Below are 17,875 nucleotides of genomic sequence, written 5' to 3' on the forward strand. Positions count from 1 at the left end.
GTTCTTACCAAAAAAAGGAAGTTTTTCAATCTGATAAAATGTTTCTATGGAAAACATGCCTAACATAATATTTAACAGTGAAAGACTGGCTGTTTTCCTCCTAAAATCAGGAACAATGCAAGGATGGCAGCTCTTGCCAGTTCTATTAAACATTGTACTTAAGGTTCTAGCTAGGACAATTAGGCAAGAAAAGGAAAAACAAGGGCCATCCATATTGGAAAGGAAAACCTATAAACTATTTCTATTCTCAGATCTATCTATCTACCTATAATCTATCTACCTATCTATATCTATTATCTATCTATCATCTATCTATCTATCTATCTATCTATCTATCTATCTATCTATCTATCATCTATCATCTATCTATCATCTATCTATCATCTATCAATCATCTAGCTAGCTAGCTAGCTATTGAGAGAATCCTAAGGAAACCATTAAAAAAACTATTCAAACTAATAAGCAATTTTATCAAGGATATAGGAAACAAAATCAGTTTTTAAAAAATCAATTGTATTTCTACACAATACAAATTGTAATTTTTCACATTCAAAAATGAATTTATGAAAAATTTCCATTTATAATAACGTCACAAAGAATAAAATATTAAAATAAATGTAACAAATGAAGGGGGAATTTTTTTTCTGAAAATTACAAAACATTGTTGAAAGATGTTTAAAAAGTCTAAATAATTGGAAAATCAGTCTATATTCATAGATCACAAGACTTAAATTGTTAAGATGGCAATACTCCCCAAGTTTTTCTAAAGATTCAACACAACTTCTATCAGAAACCCAGCTATACAAATTAACAATCTGATTCTATAATTCATATGGAATTGTAAAGAAATTAGAATTACTAGGGAGAATATGGAGCAATTGGATCTGTGAAAATTAATAAAAGGAAATTTCATTCAGAAGGGAGTCGGTAGACAGGAAGTAGGAACACTTAAGTCCTACCACTCCTTGTCAATTGCAGACCCAACAGGAAGAGATGGAGATGGATTCTATTTTACTACGCCAGCAGCAGGAGGAGAGGCTTTCCTTGTCCCTCCGCAACAGCTCAGCCAGTGAGAAACTGTCACAACTCAGCCGAGGAGAAGCCACTATACTTTGAACTCTGTTTATTTCAGTGGACTTCAAGTTTATAACAGCCTATCCCACCTTCCCCTTTTCCTTTATAACAGAGAATCCCTCTTCTTTCTTTTGTGGACTTGCCTATGTTTTGCCATAGCATGCTGGTGCTGAATTGCAATTCTCTGCTATTCCCAAATAAACCCATTTTGGGCTGGTAAAATAACTGGCAGTTTTATTTTTAAAGTTAACAGACCCTCATACACTGCTAGTGGGAATGTAAAATGGAGCATCTGTTTTTTGTTTTTGTTTTTAAAGATTTTTTATTTATTTATTTGAGAGAGAGAGAATTAGAGAGAGCACATGAGACGGGTTAGGGTCAGAGGGAGAAGCAGGCTCCCCACCAAGCAGGGAGCCCGATGCGGGACTGGATCCAGGGACTCCAGGATCATGACCTGAGCCGAAGGCAGCCGCCCAACCAACTGAGCCACCCAGTCGCCCTGGAGCATCTGGTTTTGGAAAACAGTCTTGCAGTTCTTCAATTGATTAAACATGGAGTTATGACCCAGAAATTCCACTCCTAGGGTCAATACCCGAGAAAAATGAAAACATGCATTCCCACAGAAATTTGTACACCTACGTTTATAGCAGCATTCTCATAATAGCTAAAAGGTGGGAACAACTCAAATGTTTCAGCTGAACTGTGGTATATTATTACAATGTAATGTTACTTGGGCACAACAGGAATGAAATACTAATACAGACTGCAACATGGATGAACCTTGGAAGTATTATACAGTCACAAAAGATCACATATTATATGATTCCATTCCTATGAAATATCTGGTTTGGGGATATCTATAGAAACAAAGTAGGTTAGTGGTTGTTTAGGACTGTTGGGAATAAGAGGCATGGGGAGTTGGGGATGATATCTCAACATATGGGGAGTTCTTTTTGAGGATGAAAATGTTCTAAATGGACTGTGGAGATTGGTGTACATATCTGTGAATATACCAAAAAAATGAATTGTGTACTCTAAATGGGTGAATTTTATGGTATGTAAATTATGTCTCAATGAAGTTGTTTTAAAAACTGAGATCTTTAAAGTTAAAGCAAAGTAAATTTTCAAAGTTGATTGTTATCTATCATAAACAATGTTTCCTGGTACTATAACACAGACACATGTGAGTGGTCTCTAAATATCCATAAACAAACAGAAAAAATAAATTGTTGACAATTTGTGGAAGCCCTCTCTTCCCTTATTATTGGAGAATTCTCATCCCTGTCCTTCATCTTGTTGGCTATCCTTAATCTAACTAAGAGCAGAGACCCTGGAGCCAGACTGCAGATTAGAATCCTACTCTTTTTCTGGCTAGCGGGACAACCTTACTCAAGTCATGTAACCTGCTCACTCGATACCACAGGCCCTCCTTGCACTCAGACAAGGTCAGAAGTGGGCGCTGGGTGGAGCTGTGTCTCCAGGCATGGCAGGGTCCTCAGCCAGTAGGGATAAAGGGAAGAACGGGGCCCTGAAGAAGGGATTGAAGTTTCCTAGAAGCGGTAGGGTAGTTTTTGGCAAACACCTCAGGCTGCTGTTTACAGGTGATGACAAATGCAGATTGAATATTTCCAGTCAGTGACTTTCAGTCAATCCTACCGTCCTGCCTGGGGCTTGAGTCTATTTCTCTCAGACCAGGCACCCTCTGACTATACTTAAAAACTATACCCAAATGGTCTGTGTCTGTTAAAATGAGAGTCACTGGGACTTCAGCATCTGGTTACAAACCTTTATTTATCCATTAACTAGTGAACATACCTAAGGAGCATTTACAAAGGCCCAGCATTTTGTACAGAGGGACAAAGGAACCTCAAAAGAACAAGAACATCACAAACTGGATAGAAAGTTAGAACCCTGGATTCTATTTCCAAAGTTTTTAAGAATATTAACTTGCCTGCTTGGTAAACTATGTAATTGCTGAGTTTTCAAACCTTCATCTATACTATAAAGGGATAGTCTGCACAATCTCTAGCTTTCTGTGAAAGAAGATTCTAAAGTGAAGTAAGTATTGCTAAGAGGGACATTCAAAATAGGGTCAAGAGGATATTGAGAAATCAGGGACTCTGTACTGATTCCTTTTTAAATTCTTGGAACCATTGAACTTTTGACTTTTGTCAATTAGACTTGTTAATTGCAACGTGACCACCTCCCAGAACACAGCCTTCTACTTTGAACTGAAATAGAGATAATGTAACATCTGTTAGCTTAAATAGCCAGTCATGTATCAGATAGTTTAACTCTGTCATCACCAACCGTAATTCTGCAAAACAATTTTTTTTTTTGCCTTTATAAGCTTGTACTCCAGGCTTGCAATTTGGAGCACACTTTCACTTTTGGTCAGCTCTGTGTGTCCTGAATTGTGATCTCTAAACTCAAAATAAACACTTTTGGCTGTTTTATAGCCCCATCATCTTCTTGGTGGAGGCTTCTCACAGGGCTTCTGTGCTCAAGAAATTTACAACCTTGTGAACACTGCAATCCCAGCAATTAAGTAACAATATCCTTTTCTAAGAGACTCCATCTGTTTATCTAGTGGAAACATGTCACCTTTCCCCTGGATTCAATTGCCTCACCACTTCTGAGACACCAGGCCTTACTGGAATTTGGGTAAACCAGGTCTATCCTATCCCTTCCCCAATCCCACCTGGTCTCATTGAGTAAGAACAGGCGAGGCTAGGTAGGGAGAGACAGGTAGGGGGCTATGCAACCCCGCTCACAGAAATCCCAGATGTGGAGAAATGTTATAGACAAGATATTAACCAGAGAGAAGGGAATACCTTGTTTGTTTTCATGATATTTAAAAGAACACCATACAGACAGAATATGCTCATGATATTTACAAATACACCATGATATTGACAAGAAATTTACCAAGTTCCCTGGTCAGTTTTCTATAACAGAGGAACCATAAAAGCCCTCAATGGCAACCCATTCAGGACCCCTCTCACACTAGAGAGCTTTCCTTTTCTGTTCCCACCTTCACTTAAAAAACTTTCACTCCACTCTTTTGTGTCCTGGAGATATATTCTTCAACTCCATTAGACAAAAATCCTGCAACCCTGTGATACCATCCCCAGTTAAGTGTGGTTGTGGGTTAGCTGTTACCAAGTCCTGAGTGCCAGCAGCTGGTGATCAATCCTGTTCCCCTCCCCTAAACAGACTACTTCAGCGGGCTGTGGGAGGAGCTCCAGAACCATCTGGACAAAATGAAACCCCATACTCTCCCACAAGCAAAGAGGAAGCAGTTTGTGCTCCCTTCCTGTGGGCAGCCTGAGAACCTTCAGTTCACAGAAGTCAGCATGTTCCTTCCTTCTGCATCAACTAATGAGGTCCCCAGCAAACTCAGCAGGTGGTTTGGGAAGCTCAGTCTCAATCAGCCAGCCTTTCTTCCCCCCTCTCAGCAGGAAGGGTGGGTGGTCAGGATCTTGCAGCAGTCTAGTCCCCCTCCTCTTCTCTCTCTCCTCCTTCTCCTCCTCTTCCTCTTCCCTATTAGGGCACCTATGCTGTGCCCCACTATGCGAACTGCTGGCCCACGTGCTGGTCCCAGTGGCAGTGGGCAACAATGCCCACACTGTGGGCCCCAGGTGGGGGTGAAACTGTGTAGGACCCCAGCTTTTAGAGGCACACAGCATCACGAGTTCTCATGGGATTCCCCAGGCTTGACTTTAACCATGTGCAGATGATGCGAATGACAGATGAGGCAGGGGAGCATCGCCTGCTCTGTCCATACCTATGTGTATGCTCAGAGAGGACGAGCTGGTGAGGACTGGTGGTTTAGGCAGCTCTGCCCCTCACTTCTGCCAACACCTGTCTTTCACTCACACCTAGGAGCATCTCAAGGACCTTTTCCCAGTAGCTGTAGGCTCTTCATGGAGAAACCCATGCAGAGTAATGAGAGCTCATCATACTGAGTGTCCCCCACATAAAGTTATTAATATGGAATTAAAGTCAGACGAGGACATTTCCATGGTTTGCATCTGAGACTTTTAAATCTTCTCCATGTACAAGGGATTTGGGACAAGCAGATGTGTCTCTCCCAAGCTGTAGGCAGTCCTCTTGACAATGGCCCAAACTTGGCTCATTCTTTGCTCTGGCATCTCATCCCCCAGCATATTTCCCAATAGATCTCCCCTCCTCCCCCACCATAACAGAAGCAGAAACAGTCCCAGGCTGGCTATGAGAAGGACCTCTGCCCTCAAATCCATTCCTCCACAGGACCTTGGCTGGACTCTTATTTCTGGGCACAGGAGTATGACTGCTGAAAAGAAACTCCCTGGGCCTGCATCAGGGAGACTGTCACTGCTGGACAGAGACACCATGGCAGTGGGGCTCAGTCTTACAGAACTCAGCCCCAATTGTCACCAATGTCCCCATGCCTGCAGAGTCCCAAGGACACCACATGCCAGAAGTCTGGTTAAGACCTGGCATCAATCCTAGCCCTAAAACCCTGGCATCACAGAGTTGTATGCTTCCCTTGCCAGAGTGTTTCTTCCTATCTAGCACCTTCCAAGTCAAGTCACATCAAAATCCAGTACCACTGACACACTGTGTCACACAAATGCATGCCATTCCCAGGAACGTTTATAAGCACGGCTGCACAGAGCATCACGGTGACTCACACAGAGCAGCACAAGTATGGAGGCATGACACATCTCCAATGGCCCACCAGTCACAGCAGCTCCTAGAGATTGACTAGGTCCATGCACAGAAATGGGGGATAACCCAGTCACAGGGGGACACAGCACTGTGGCCAACAGAGGCATAACAAAACACAGAGAAACTGTCACAGGCACATCCAAAACACAGAGAAACTGTCACGGGCATACACCCGAGGTATATGCACACACAGTGAAACAAGCACAAACTAAGCTGCTGACCCTAGACAACAGAACCCTCTCTATCATTACCAGCAGAGGTCACTTAGGTAGTTAGTGGGAGAGCTGGGATTTGGAGCCCAACTGTAGGAACTCTGGGGCCCTCTGTCCACAGTGTCTCTTGACTGCCTTTGCCTCAGCTCTGGTCCTGTTTTTTTCACACCCCACCCATGCTCAGTCCTCTTCCCTCCTGTGCATTATTTGGACTCTAGTCTATCACCCTTTTTAGAGTTTATATCTCTTGAGGCATCTCAATCATCTTTCAGAATCTTTGTATCTTAACTTTGCACTTAGTAGGTTTTTATGGAACAGTCTAAAATTATGCCAATATGTGAAGTAGCCACTTCTCTTAAGTATAACCAGGTGGAAAAAGTCCCCATTGGCTCATACAAGTAGGTAACAATGATTTTTTTTTTCCTTTTTGTAGGAATAAGATGTGCAAAATAGGCAGGGAACTGCAGACCAGAGCTTTAGATTTTAGAACTCCATTTGACTGTTTAGAAATCACACAGGTAACTTCAAGAAGGTCATACATACTCAGTTGCATCTGTCAAGGTAAGTTTCTAAAATCACTCCACATCTCCTCATGGCTGGGACCATGCCAGTTGATCCCTCCCACAGGCCCCATCTTAGCCTTGAGATGCAAATTACGACCTGGATAAACACCGGTAGTCATCAGAATCTCATTAGCATGCATAGTGCTACCAAGTGACCTCTATTTCCCATTTTGGCAATACTATTGGGTCTGAGTATCCTTTTATTTTTATTTCAAAAGCCTCTGTTTTACAAGCCTTCAACTTCTGGTAATGTGCTCATAAAACACAATTCCAGCACAAAGTGGTGACAATTAAATTAAAACTTAATGGGGCTTGAAGGGCTGGGGAAGTTCCGAGGTGGGGGAACAGAACCCTTGTGGTCTTTATGATTAAGTGACCAGCCCATCACAGAAGCTAGTTCTCTATCAGTAACTCTCAGTACAAACATTTCCAGCTGAGAAACCAATTAAAGCAAGGAGAGGTTTGTGTTGAGAGAAAGGAAAGCAAGCTAACCCAGAACTCCTGTCCTCCTTCCTGATATGTGACCACTATAGTACAGCGGCCTTGGTCTAGCCAGCACATGCCACCTCCTGTTTTTTTGTCTCTCACAATAGCCTTTTGGGATGGGGGTTCCCTTTAGTGCCTTGGGCAGTGGGATGGGTGGTGCAGGTGGGCAGGCCTGGGTTTGTCCTCCCCCTGGGAGCTGCGTTACCTTGGGCCAATTCTGGGAATGCTCTAAGCCCACTTCCTCTTGGGAAGAGTCCTGATTAAATGAGAAGATGGGTATAAAGTAGAACTACCTCACATACTGTGGTTGCCGCGTGTTGTCATCATCATACATAAGAAACTAGGAAACTGTCTCAGGGAGTGACCTTGCCCTGCAGGATGGTCCTGAGACAGCCACTTTCTCTGCATTAAAAGATGCTCAGTGCAACTGACAGGACTCCCAGGGCAGGCTCAAGGGGTCACACTGAATTTCTCAAACAAAGGTTTGCTCCAGTCCCATCCATGTTGATGTAAAAGTTGGGTATTCATCCTTGACTGGAGGAGATTATGCTAAGTGAAATAAGTCAAGCAGAGAAAGTCAATTATCATATGGTTTCACTTATTTGTGGAACATAAGGAATAACATGGAGGACATTAGGAGAAGGAAGGGAAAAATGAGCGGGGGGGGGAATTGGAGGGAGAGATGAACCGTGAGAGACTATGGACTCTGAGAAACAAACAGGGTTTTAGAGGGGAGGGGGAGGGGGGATTGGTTAGCCTGGTGATGGGTATTAAGGAGGGCACGCACTGCATGGAGCACTGGGTGTTATATGAAAACAATGGATCGTGGATCACCGGATTAAAAACTAATGAGGGTTGCTGGAGTGTGTGGGGGGAGGGATGGGGTGGCTGGGTGATAGACATTGGGGAGGGTATATGCTATGGTGAGTGCTGTGAATTGTGCAAGACTGTTGAATCACAGATCTGTACCTCTGAAACAAATAATGCAATACATGTTAAGAAAAAAAAAAAAAAAAGAAGATAGCAGGAGGGGAAGAATGAAGGAGGGGAAATCGGAGGGGGAGATGAACCATGAGAGACGATGGACTCTGAGAAACAAACTGAGGGTTCTAGAGGGGAGGGGGGTGGGAGGATGGGTTAGCCTGGTGATGGGTATTAAAGAGGGCACGTTCTGCAGGGAGCACTGGGTGTTATGCACAAACAATGAATCATGGAACACTACATCAAAAACTAATGATGTAATGTATGGTGATTAACATAACAATAAAAAATTAAAAAAGAAACTAATGATGTATTTTATGGTGACTAACATAACATAATAAAATTAAAAAAATAAAATATATAAAACAACAACAACAACAACAAAAAGGTTTGGATATGGCTGAGGCAGAGTCAGAGGCCTAGTGTGAAGTCTGTTCTCAACAATCAGGTTAAGAAAAGTCATAAACAGTGTGTTTCTAACAGCAGCTGGAGCCCTAGAGTCCAAAGAACACAAAAATTAACCCCAGTGGTAAAGGGCAACTTAAGGGAAATTCTCAGCAGACTTGATATTTTCAGGAATAGCCTCAGATTTTTAGCAAATCCCTTTATCCATTTCTCTCTCTTACCTACCCTACTTTCCCTTGCCCTTTCACTGGCTTCAAAATTTGATATAAAGCTATTGTTTATTAAAACGGCTCTGCCCAGACCTTTTCAGACCTTTTGGGAGAAGTGGCAATTTTTCACTGCAGAATGTTTCCCATTGTAAAAGTCCCCTGGGGCATTCAGGGCTCTGAAGTGACAGCTTTGGGGCCGGGAGGTTGGGCTTAGCGCAGACACATGGGGAGGAAATAGCTTGGCACAGAAGACATCCATATCCTTCCTGCCCATGATTCTCTGCCACCGTGGGAAGTGAAAAGGTTATGTGGCTTAGAGATGGGAAATTTGACTTTGTACGGTAGTGCTGTTATACACTAACTCTGTAATCATGGCCAACGTACTTCTCCAGGCCTCAGTTTCCTTCTATGTAAAGTGGGTTCTACATTCCTGGTGCAGATCAGGGAAGGTTTCAAGCACCTCCTGCTTCAAGGTGTTCAATAATATCAGCTTCTCATATGATCTTTCTTTCTCATCCTCCACCTCCAATGATAGCACCCTTGGGGCATTGTTATTCCTTGGCTATAGAGAAGAAACCTGAGGGGGTGAGGGCAGGGAGTGGTGGCAGGTAGTCTGGATTTCCTATGGCTCTAAAATGTGTGGGAGCTTCACACCAGAGGCATAACCCCCCAGTTAGTTGATGGAAAGAGGGAGAAGCTCTCTCAGTCCCTCCTCCTCAACCCTGGCAGCATGGATGTCTACATTCCTGAAATATCCAAATGCAGTGAGAGTCCAGGGCTGCCCCGCTTGCACGTGGTTCCTGGCCTAAGGGCTTAGAGGCAGCTCACATACAATTACTCTGTCGTCCCTCTGTCAAATTGCATTCCTGCAGCACATCACCATCACCCAGGAATTTACTATGAGGTCCCAAATCCCATCCCATATATTGTTCATGTTCCCTCCACCCCCAGGCAACACATGTTCCTTCCACTGGCGTTGAAGGATAGGTTTCCCAGGGAGCACTGTGGGAATGGACTTGGAAGTCAAAACCATGGGAGAAAGCCAAGCTGAGCTTTCCAGGAGCCCTTCAACTCCCAGCAGCAAACACTTGATGGAAGAGATAGAAGGTGCTCACCCACAGCTCCAGGCTTCCATTCAGAAGAGACTTTAGATGACTAGCTTCCGGTTTGTCAGAGAAGATGCGTGGAGCTTCTCTTTTAGCTCCTCTGATTAGCTCTTACTGTGCCCGGCAGTCTTTCCACCTGCTTTCCTTACATGGGCATTAGTGAACACTGACTTCCTGCTTTGTGAGGTTTTAAGAATGGGAGATAAAAAGATTGTTTCCCCTTTCCCCCTACCATGCCCCCAGTTTGAATTCAGATAGAATGCAGTGACTCCCCTGTACTGTGCCCTGCAGGTGGGAGATAGTCTCTTCTCTCCAAATACAGGTCTTCCCTTGCATATCAAATGTAAAAGAGTGCATGAATTCATATGGGCTTTTTGGCTATATTTGCCAAATCAATTCAATCCAAGCCTAATTTAAAAGGGTACATTTCAAAGGAGAATAACAAATGAGTCAATACAACACACAGCCCACATAGAGAGCAACATGCTGTACATTTCTCAGTTTATACTCCACCTTAATGCTCCTCAGCACCCTCCATTATTGGCTCACTGAGCCACTTTAGAGACACCCTTGCTTTACTGCCCTCTGCTCTTAGTCCCTGTACTATTGGTTAGAGAGACCCTGAGCATTCCTAAGAGAGCCCCACAGCCCCAGAGCTGGGCAGACGAGGTTGGAGGGCAGTGGTGGACTCACGGCACATTATCAGAGACATTATGTCGGGGATGTAGAGTTGAGCTCTATTCTCACCGAGGACTGGCACGAGTCATGGTACTGTATTACAGCAGGATGGGTTTAGATGAGATCAGTGACTCTCTGTCCCAGCTGTGTTTCAGAGTCATCTGGAGATTTATACATTTATATCATTAGGGCTCATCCTGGAAAATTCTGATTGAGAAGTTCTGATGTGGAATTCAGATGCCTGTTTAAAAAAATCCGTAGTTGATATTTCTGCATTTAAGTGTGAAAATCAAATTTTATTAAAATTAAGATGTGTCCACTGAGGGTGAGTGAGGATTTGGAGTCACCTCACTGAGCCATTTTAAAAACAGGATATTGATCTATATTTTTAGTTCTTCATGGAAGAGAAGAATAGCCTGGCTGATACCAGAAGGCTTTTCATAGCTCAGAAGTTCCCTTGTATTATGTCAATATTATTTGTATTAGGACAGGGACCAGGCATGCAAAAGGTGAATCACTTGCTTCAATATGTGTCCTTTCAGCTAAAAATTCATGCTGTCATAGAATCTCAAGTGTGTAGGACATCTAAAATCACCTTTGGTTAGCTTCCTTCCAGTTACCTCCATGATGCTATCTATGATATCTTACATGATTTGTTTTCTACTTGGCATTTTTAATCTCCTAAACTGAATTATTTTTTGCCAGTAACTTCTGGCTTTTTTTGTGATCCAAACACAGACTCTTCAGGAGAATTAAAGTTCCCATCCTTGGCCATGTGAATCAGAATCTTCCTTTCTTAGTACATTCTTCCAGCCTCCAACCTTTACATTTTGCTGGAGGTTGTCCCTGTAACCACAATGCCTTTAGGAGGGAACCTAATATTGGCCTATGTTTGCTCAATTTGGGTAAAGGGTATCCTGCACTTCCTCTCCCATAACTGGTATAGCAGAGTGAGCAAGCCAAGTTAGGTGTGTTTCACTCACTCTGGTTTATAGAACAGAAGTTACAGTCACCCAGGAAACCACTGTAGGTATCTCTTTTCTCCCAGGGACAGTGTGTGCAAGAGCCCCAGTCCTTGGGATACACTTTTGCACACTAAGGTGTGCAAAAGCAATTATGAAGAGCCTCTTTGGTTTCAGAGCCATGGGGGAATCTGCCAAAGAGCCCATGGTTTCCATAGAAACATTACGGAAAAGTTTAGCAAGAGTTCCCCTCCTACTGCTCTGATCCTAAGAAAAAGAAAATCAGCATTAGGGAGATAATTAATGGGAGTGCAGGGCTCACTGGCCCTATTGTGCTGGAGCCAAGCCTATCAGGACTAGGCTCACAGGTGAGTAGACTGGTCACCTCCATCCAGAGAAGCAGCTCAAATCATAGATCTATTTGATCAACATCATCATCCAACTTGCATTTTTCCCTCCAATATAAGTTTAACTTCAAATTTGTCTTTAACTTATACGTTACTTCAAGTACTTTTGCAGAGGTAGAGTCATGAACTTACATAAACAAATTAAAATAAACTATGTAAATATCAAAAGTATTCTGCTTCTTCTGTTTGTTTTCTTCCTTTGCTTCTGGAATCCTTAGCCTGGGTGTAGACAGCACATACTCATTTATTCCTCCTCCTATGTTCAGTAAAATTACTCTTTTCTATTTTTATTAATGTTCCTTTAGTAGGAAACTTTACAGGAATCTCAATAATCTTCTCTAGGGTCTCATTCTGTTCTTACATGAGGTGACTTTTGTTTTCTGTTTAACCTATGTTCTTCTTGTTGGAATTTAAACTTGTTTTCTCTAGTTATAAATCAAGTGAAATTAAAAATCAAACACAAAAACACAACCACAAAACTAGAGCATTCTTTTTTTATTATTATATGTTAGTCACCATACAGTACAGCATTAGTTTTTGATGTGTGTTCAATGATTCATTGTTTGCCTATGTTTGCTCAATTTGGGTAAAGGGTATCTATGCAATAAGTGCCCTCCTTAATACCCATCACTGGGCTAACCCATTGCCCCCACCAAAACCCTCAGTTTGTTTCCCAGAGTCCATAGTCTCTCATGGTTCGTCTCCCCGTTTTCCCCCCCTTCATTTTTCCCTTCTTTCTCTTAATGCCCTCCATGCTATTCCTTATGTTCCACAAATAAGTGAAACCATATGATAATTGACTTTCTCTGCTTGATTTATTTCACTTAGCACAATCTCCTCCATTTCTGTCCATGTTGATGCAAAAGTTGGGTATTCATCCTTTCTGATGGCTGAGTAATATTCCATTGTATATATGGGCCACATCTTCTTTATCCATTCGTCTGTTGAAGGGTATCTTGACTCTTTTCACAGTGTGGCTATTGCCGACATTGCTGCTATGAACATTGGGGTGCACGTGGCCCTTCTTTTCACTACATCTGTCTTTGAGGTAAATACTCAGTAGTGCAATTGCTGGGTCATAAGGAAGCCCTATTTTTAACTTTTTGAGGACCTCCACACTGTTTTCCAAAATGGCTATAACAACTTGCATTCCCACCAACAGTGTAAGAGGGTTCCCCTTTCTCCACAACCTCTCCAACATTTGTTGTTTCTTGCCTTGTCGATTTTTTCCATTCTAACTGGTGTAAGGTGGTATCTCAATGTGGTTTTGATTTGAATTTCCCTGATGGCTAATGATGATGAACATTTTTTCATGTGTCTGTTAGCCATTTTTATGTCTTCTTCAGAGAAGTGTCTGTTCATGTCTTCTGCCCATTTTTGGACTTGATTATTTGTTTTTTGGTTGTTGAGTTTGAGAAGTTCTTTATAGATCTTGGATATCAGCCCTTTATCTGTAGTGTCATTTACAAATATCTTCTCCATTCCGTGGGTTGCCTCTTTTTTTTGTTGACTGTTCCTTTGCTGTGCAGAAGCTTTTTGTCTTGATGAAATCCCAAAAGTTCATTTTTGCTTTTGTTTCCCTTGCCTTTGGAGATGTGTCTTGAAAGAAGCTGCTGTGGCCAATGTTGAAGAGGTTACTCCCTGTGTTCTCCTGTGGGACTTTGATGGATTCCTGTCTCACATTGAGGTCTTTCATCCATTTAGAGTTTATCTTTATGTATGGTGTCAGCAAATGGTCGAGTTTCATTCTTCTGTATATAGCTGTCCAATTTTCCCAGCACCATTTATTGAAGAGATTGTCTTTTTTCCATTGCATATTTTTTTCTGCTTTGTTGAAGATTATTTGATCATAGACTTGAGGGTCCATATCTGGGCTCTCTATTCTGTTCCATTGGTCTATGTGTCTGTTTTTGTGCCAGTACCATGCTGTCTTGGTGATCACTGCTTTGTCATATAGCTTGAAATCAGGTAACGTGATGCCCCCAGCTTTGTTTTTCTTTTTCAACATTTCCTTGGCAATTCAGGGTCTTTTCTGATTCCATACAAATTTTAAGATTGTGTGTTCCAGCACTTTGAAAAATGTCATTGGAATTTTGATCGGATAGGTGTTGAAAGTATAGATTACTCTGGGTGGCATAGACATTTTAACAATGTTTATTCTTCCCATCCATGAGCATGGAGTGTTTTTCCATCTTTTTGTGTCTTCTTCAATTTCTTTCATAAGTGTTCTGTAGTTTCTAGAGTATAGATCCTTCACTTCTTTGGCTAGGTTTATTCCAAGGTATCCTATGGTTTTTGGTGGTATTGTAAATGGAATCAATTCCCTAATTTCTCTTTCTATAGTTACATTGTTAGTGTATAGGAAAACAACTGATTTCTGGGCATTGATTTTGTATCCTGCCACATTACTGAATTGCTGTATGAGTTCTAGTAATTTAGGGGTGGAGTCTTTTGGGTTTTCCACATAAAGCATCATGTCATCTGCAAAGAGAGAGAGTTTGACTTCCTCTTTGCCAATTTGAATACCTTTTATTTCTTTTTGTTGTCTGATTGCTGTTGCTAGGACTTCTAGTACTATGTTGAACAATAATGGTGAGAGTGGGCATACTTGTCGTGTTCCTGATCTTAAGGGAAACTTAAGGTCAGCTTTTCCCCAGTGAGAATGATATTTGCTGTGGGCTTTTCATAGATGGTTTTTATGAAATTGAGGAATGTTCCCTCTATCCCTACACTCTGAAGAGTTTTAATCAGGAAAGGATGCTGTATTTGGTCAAATGCTTTTTCTGCAACAATTGAGAGGACCATATGGTTCTTCTCTTTCCTCTTGTTACTGTGTTCTATCACATTGATTTATTTGCAAATGTTGAAGCATCCTTGCATACCAGGAATAAATCCTGCCTGGTCGTGATGGATAATCCTTTCAATGTACTGTCGGATCCTATTAGCTAGGATCTTGTTGAGAATTTTGGCATCCATATTCATTGGGGATATTGGTTTGAAATTCTCCTATTTGATGGGGTGGTTGCCTGGTTTGGGGATTAAGGTAATGATGGCCTCATAGAATGAGTCTGGAAGCTTTCCTTCTGTTTCTATTTTTTGAAACAGCTTCAGTAGAATAGGTATTATTTCTTCTTTGAATGCTTGGTAGAATTCCCCAAGGAATCCATTAGGTCCTGGAGTCTTGTTTTTTGGGAGGTTTTTGATCACTGCTTCAATCTCATTACTGATTATTGGTCTATTCAGTTGTCAATTTCTTCCTGTTTCAGTCTTGGTAGTTTATACGTTTTCAGGAAGGCATCCATTTTCCCCAGGTTGCTTAATTTATTGGCCTATAGTTGTTGATAATAATTTCTGGTAATTGTTTCTATTTCCTTGGTATTAGTCATGATCTCTCCCCTTTCATTCATAATTTTATTAATTTGGGTCCTTTCTCTTTTCTTTTGGATAAGTCTGGCCAGTGGTTTATCAATCTTTTTAATTCTTTCAAAGAACCATCTTGTAGTTTTGTTCATCTGCTCTACTGTATTTCTGGTTTCGAATTCATTGATCTCTGCTCTAATCTTAATTATTTCTCTTCTCGTGCATGGCTTAGGCTTCATTTGTTGATTTTTCTCCAGTTCTTTAAGGTGTAAAGTTAGTTGGTGAATTCGGGATTTTTCTATTTTTTGAGTGAGGCTTGGATGGCTATGTATTTCCCCCTTAGGACTGCCTTTGCAGTATCCCATAGGTTTTGGGCCAATGTGTTTTCCATGAATTGTTTAAGTTCTTCTTTGATTTCCTGGTGGAAATTTGATTTCCTGGTTTGATGACCCAAACAGGATGGTCTTTAGGTTCTAAGTGTTTGAATTTCTTCCAAATTTTTTTCTTGTGATTGAGTTCCAGTTTCAAAGTGTTGTGGTCTGAGCATATGCAGGGAAAAATCTCAATCTTTTGGTATTGGTTGAGACCTGATTTGTGACCCAGTATGTGGTCTATTCAGGAGAAAGTTCCATGTGCCCTCGAGAAGAAAAACTAGAGCACTTTTATTCCTTGCTGGGCACTTATAATCTTCTTCCATATGCTTACACCTCATCAGTCATTCTCAGTCTCTCCCCCAGACTCATTATATCACTAGATTTTTTGTTTGTTTACCTCACATAAAAGGAGATTTAAGGAGAAACTCCCAGCACTTTTCAAATTTGAAGTCTCTGGGGCCTGGGACCAGGAAGAGAAGGAGAATATTCTAGAATGGTATAACTGCACAGTGTCTTAAACACTTTTACATTTTTTCCGACTGATCCTAATTACAAAGGAATTGAAGGTTTTATTATTTACATTTTGCAATTAGGAAATCTAGTTCTAAGAGATGCTGAGTCATTGCCCAAAGTCATACAGTTGGTGATCTATAGATTGGGGGCTTTGAATCCATGTGTTCCAGTTCTAAAGCCAATCTCTCCTTTGCCACATAAAGGCTATCCCCTTTCTGTGAATTGAAGATGGTACATTTGTCATTAGCTGTTGCTATGCTTCTATGCAGTTTTTAGCCCTTGTGTCCTTCATGCTTACAACATAAAGAGACTCTGGGGACTTGGAGAGAGGGTATACAGGAAGTCAAGGAAGAATGGGGAAAATTCCTGTGTCCCTTCTCCTTACAATTCTCTTCCCTAACCCCCCTTAACTTCAGCTAATCTCAAGACTCTCTGCCTCTTTTTTGCCTGCCATCAGTGTACTCTTTACAGAGAAACCAGAAAAATCCTACTGAAACATGAGTCACACCCTTTATCTTCCCAAGATCCACTCCTTCATATAAGTTCTGGGAGAAGCTCCTACAGGATTCCAGTGAACCTGCCTTACTGGAGGAAACTTAAAACAGGAAGATGAATGAGAAGTATAGTCCCTACTACCATAGCTGGTATTGGGGTTACAGCATAAATATGTCATTTCCATTTCTACACATCACTCTGATTCTCCTCACCCTCAGGTAACACTTTTGCTGCTCTCAGTAGCTTACCTGGTGGCATGACCTAGGCCCTCATCCATGAAGGGTTTGAGCACCTACCTGGTCTCTGTGTACTTCTCAGACTGGGATTACTGTATTTTCCCTTTTCCCATCAAAATTGGGCAACGGAGTCCCAGGAGGTGTCCCTTCTCTCCATCAAGGGAGAGAATCCACTTTCCCTCTTGACCCCTTTCCCTCTTGACTTCTGCATACCATTTGTCATTTTCTAGTGTAAGATAACATTTACTTATTTATTTCACTTTTGTCTCTCCTCAAATAAATGTTAGCATTTTGAGGACAATGATTTTCAGTTCACAGCTATGTCTCAGCATCAAACAAACAGATGCTCAAAAATATCTGTGAAATACTGATTTAAGAGTGAATGAATGCCATCTCCATGGAGAGGTCAACCCTAACTGCTGCCTCCTCCCCCAACTAAAATAAATAAATAAACAAGCAATCAAGCAAACTGGGTCAACCTTATGATTCTCTCTCACAGGCTGTTCTTTACATCAAAATGATACCACAAATTCTAAATAATACCTGTGTGTTTTTATTTGTTTCAAGGCTGTTTCATGTGTAGTATACCCTATGTCTAGTGAACACTTTGGGGTCAGGAAAAGTGTTTTATTCTATATCATATCCTCACTATCCAATCCAGTATCTGGTTGATTATAAATGTTCGATAAATAAGATAGATGAAAGAAAGAGAGAAAGAGTATAGGTAGCTGATATTATGTACTTTATCACATTTCAGACAGTTATACTTTTTTTCTGGAAAGTTAGTTTCTGAGATTTGGTGTGCCTACACATGCACATACATACACATAGTTGACTATTCAAGGGCCTAAGGGAATTCTTACTTAGCTCTCAGGGCTATAGTTTGATCACATGACTTTGGCAGAGGAAACATTTTAAAAATAACCTGTGGGACTTTTACCCCACTGCTTTGCTGTGAGAATATTACTTCTTAATGTTTCCTGCCACTCCACACTCTGATTTCAGAACAGCCTCCATCACATGTCTCTTCCCTTCAGGCTCTTTGTGCCCATCTGTTTCCATTTCCAGCTGCCACAGCCAGGACAAAGGACAAACACTCCC

Source organism: Phoca vitulina, unplaced genomic scaffold, assembly GCF_004348235.1.
Source record: "Phoca vitulina isolate PV1807 unplaced genomic scaffold, GSC_HSeal_1.0 scaffold34, whole genome shotgun sequence".
Taxonomy (NCBI): Eukaryota; Metazoa; Chordata; class Mammalia; order Carnivora; family Phocidae; genus Phoca; species Phoca vitulina.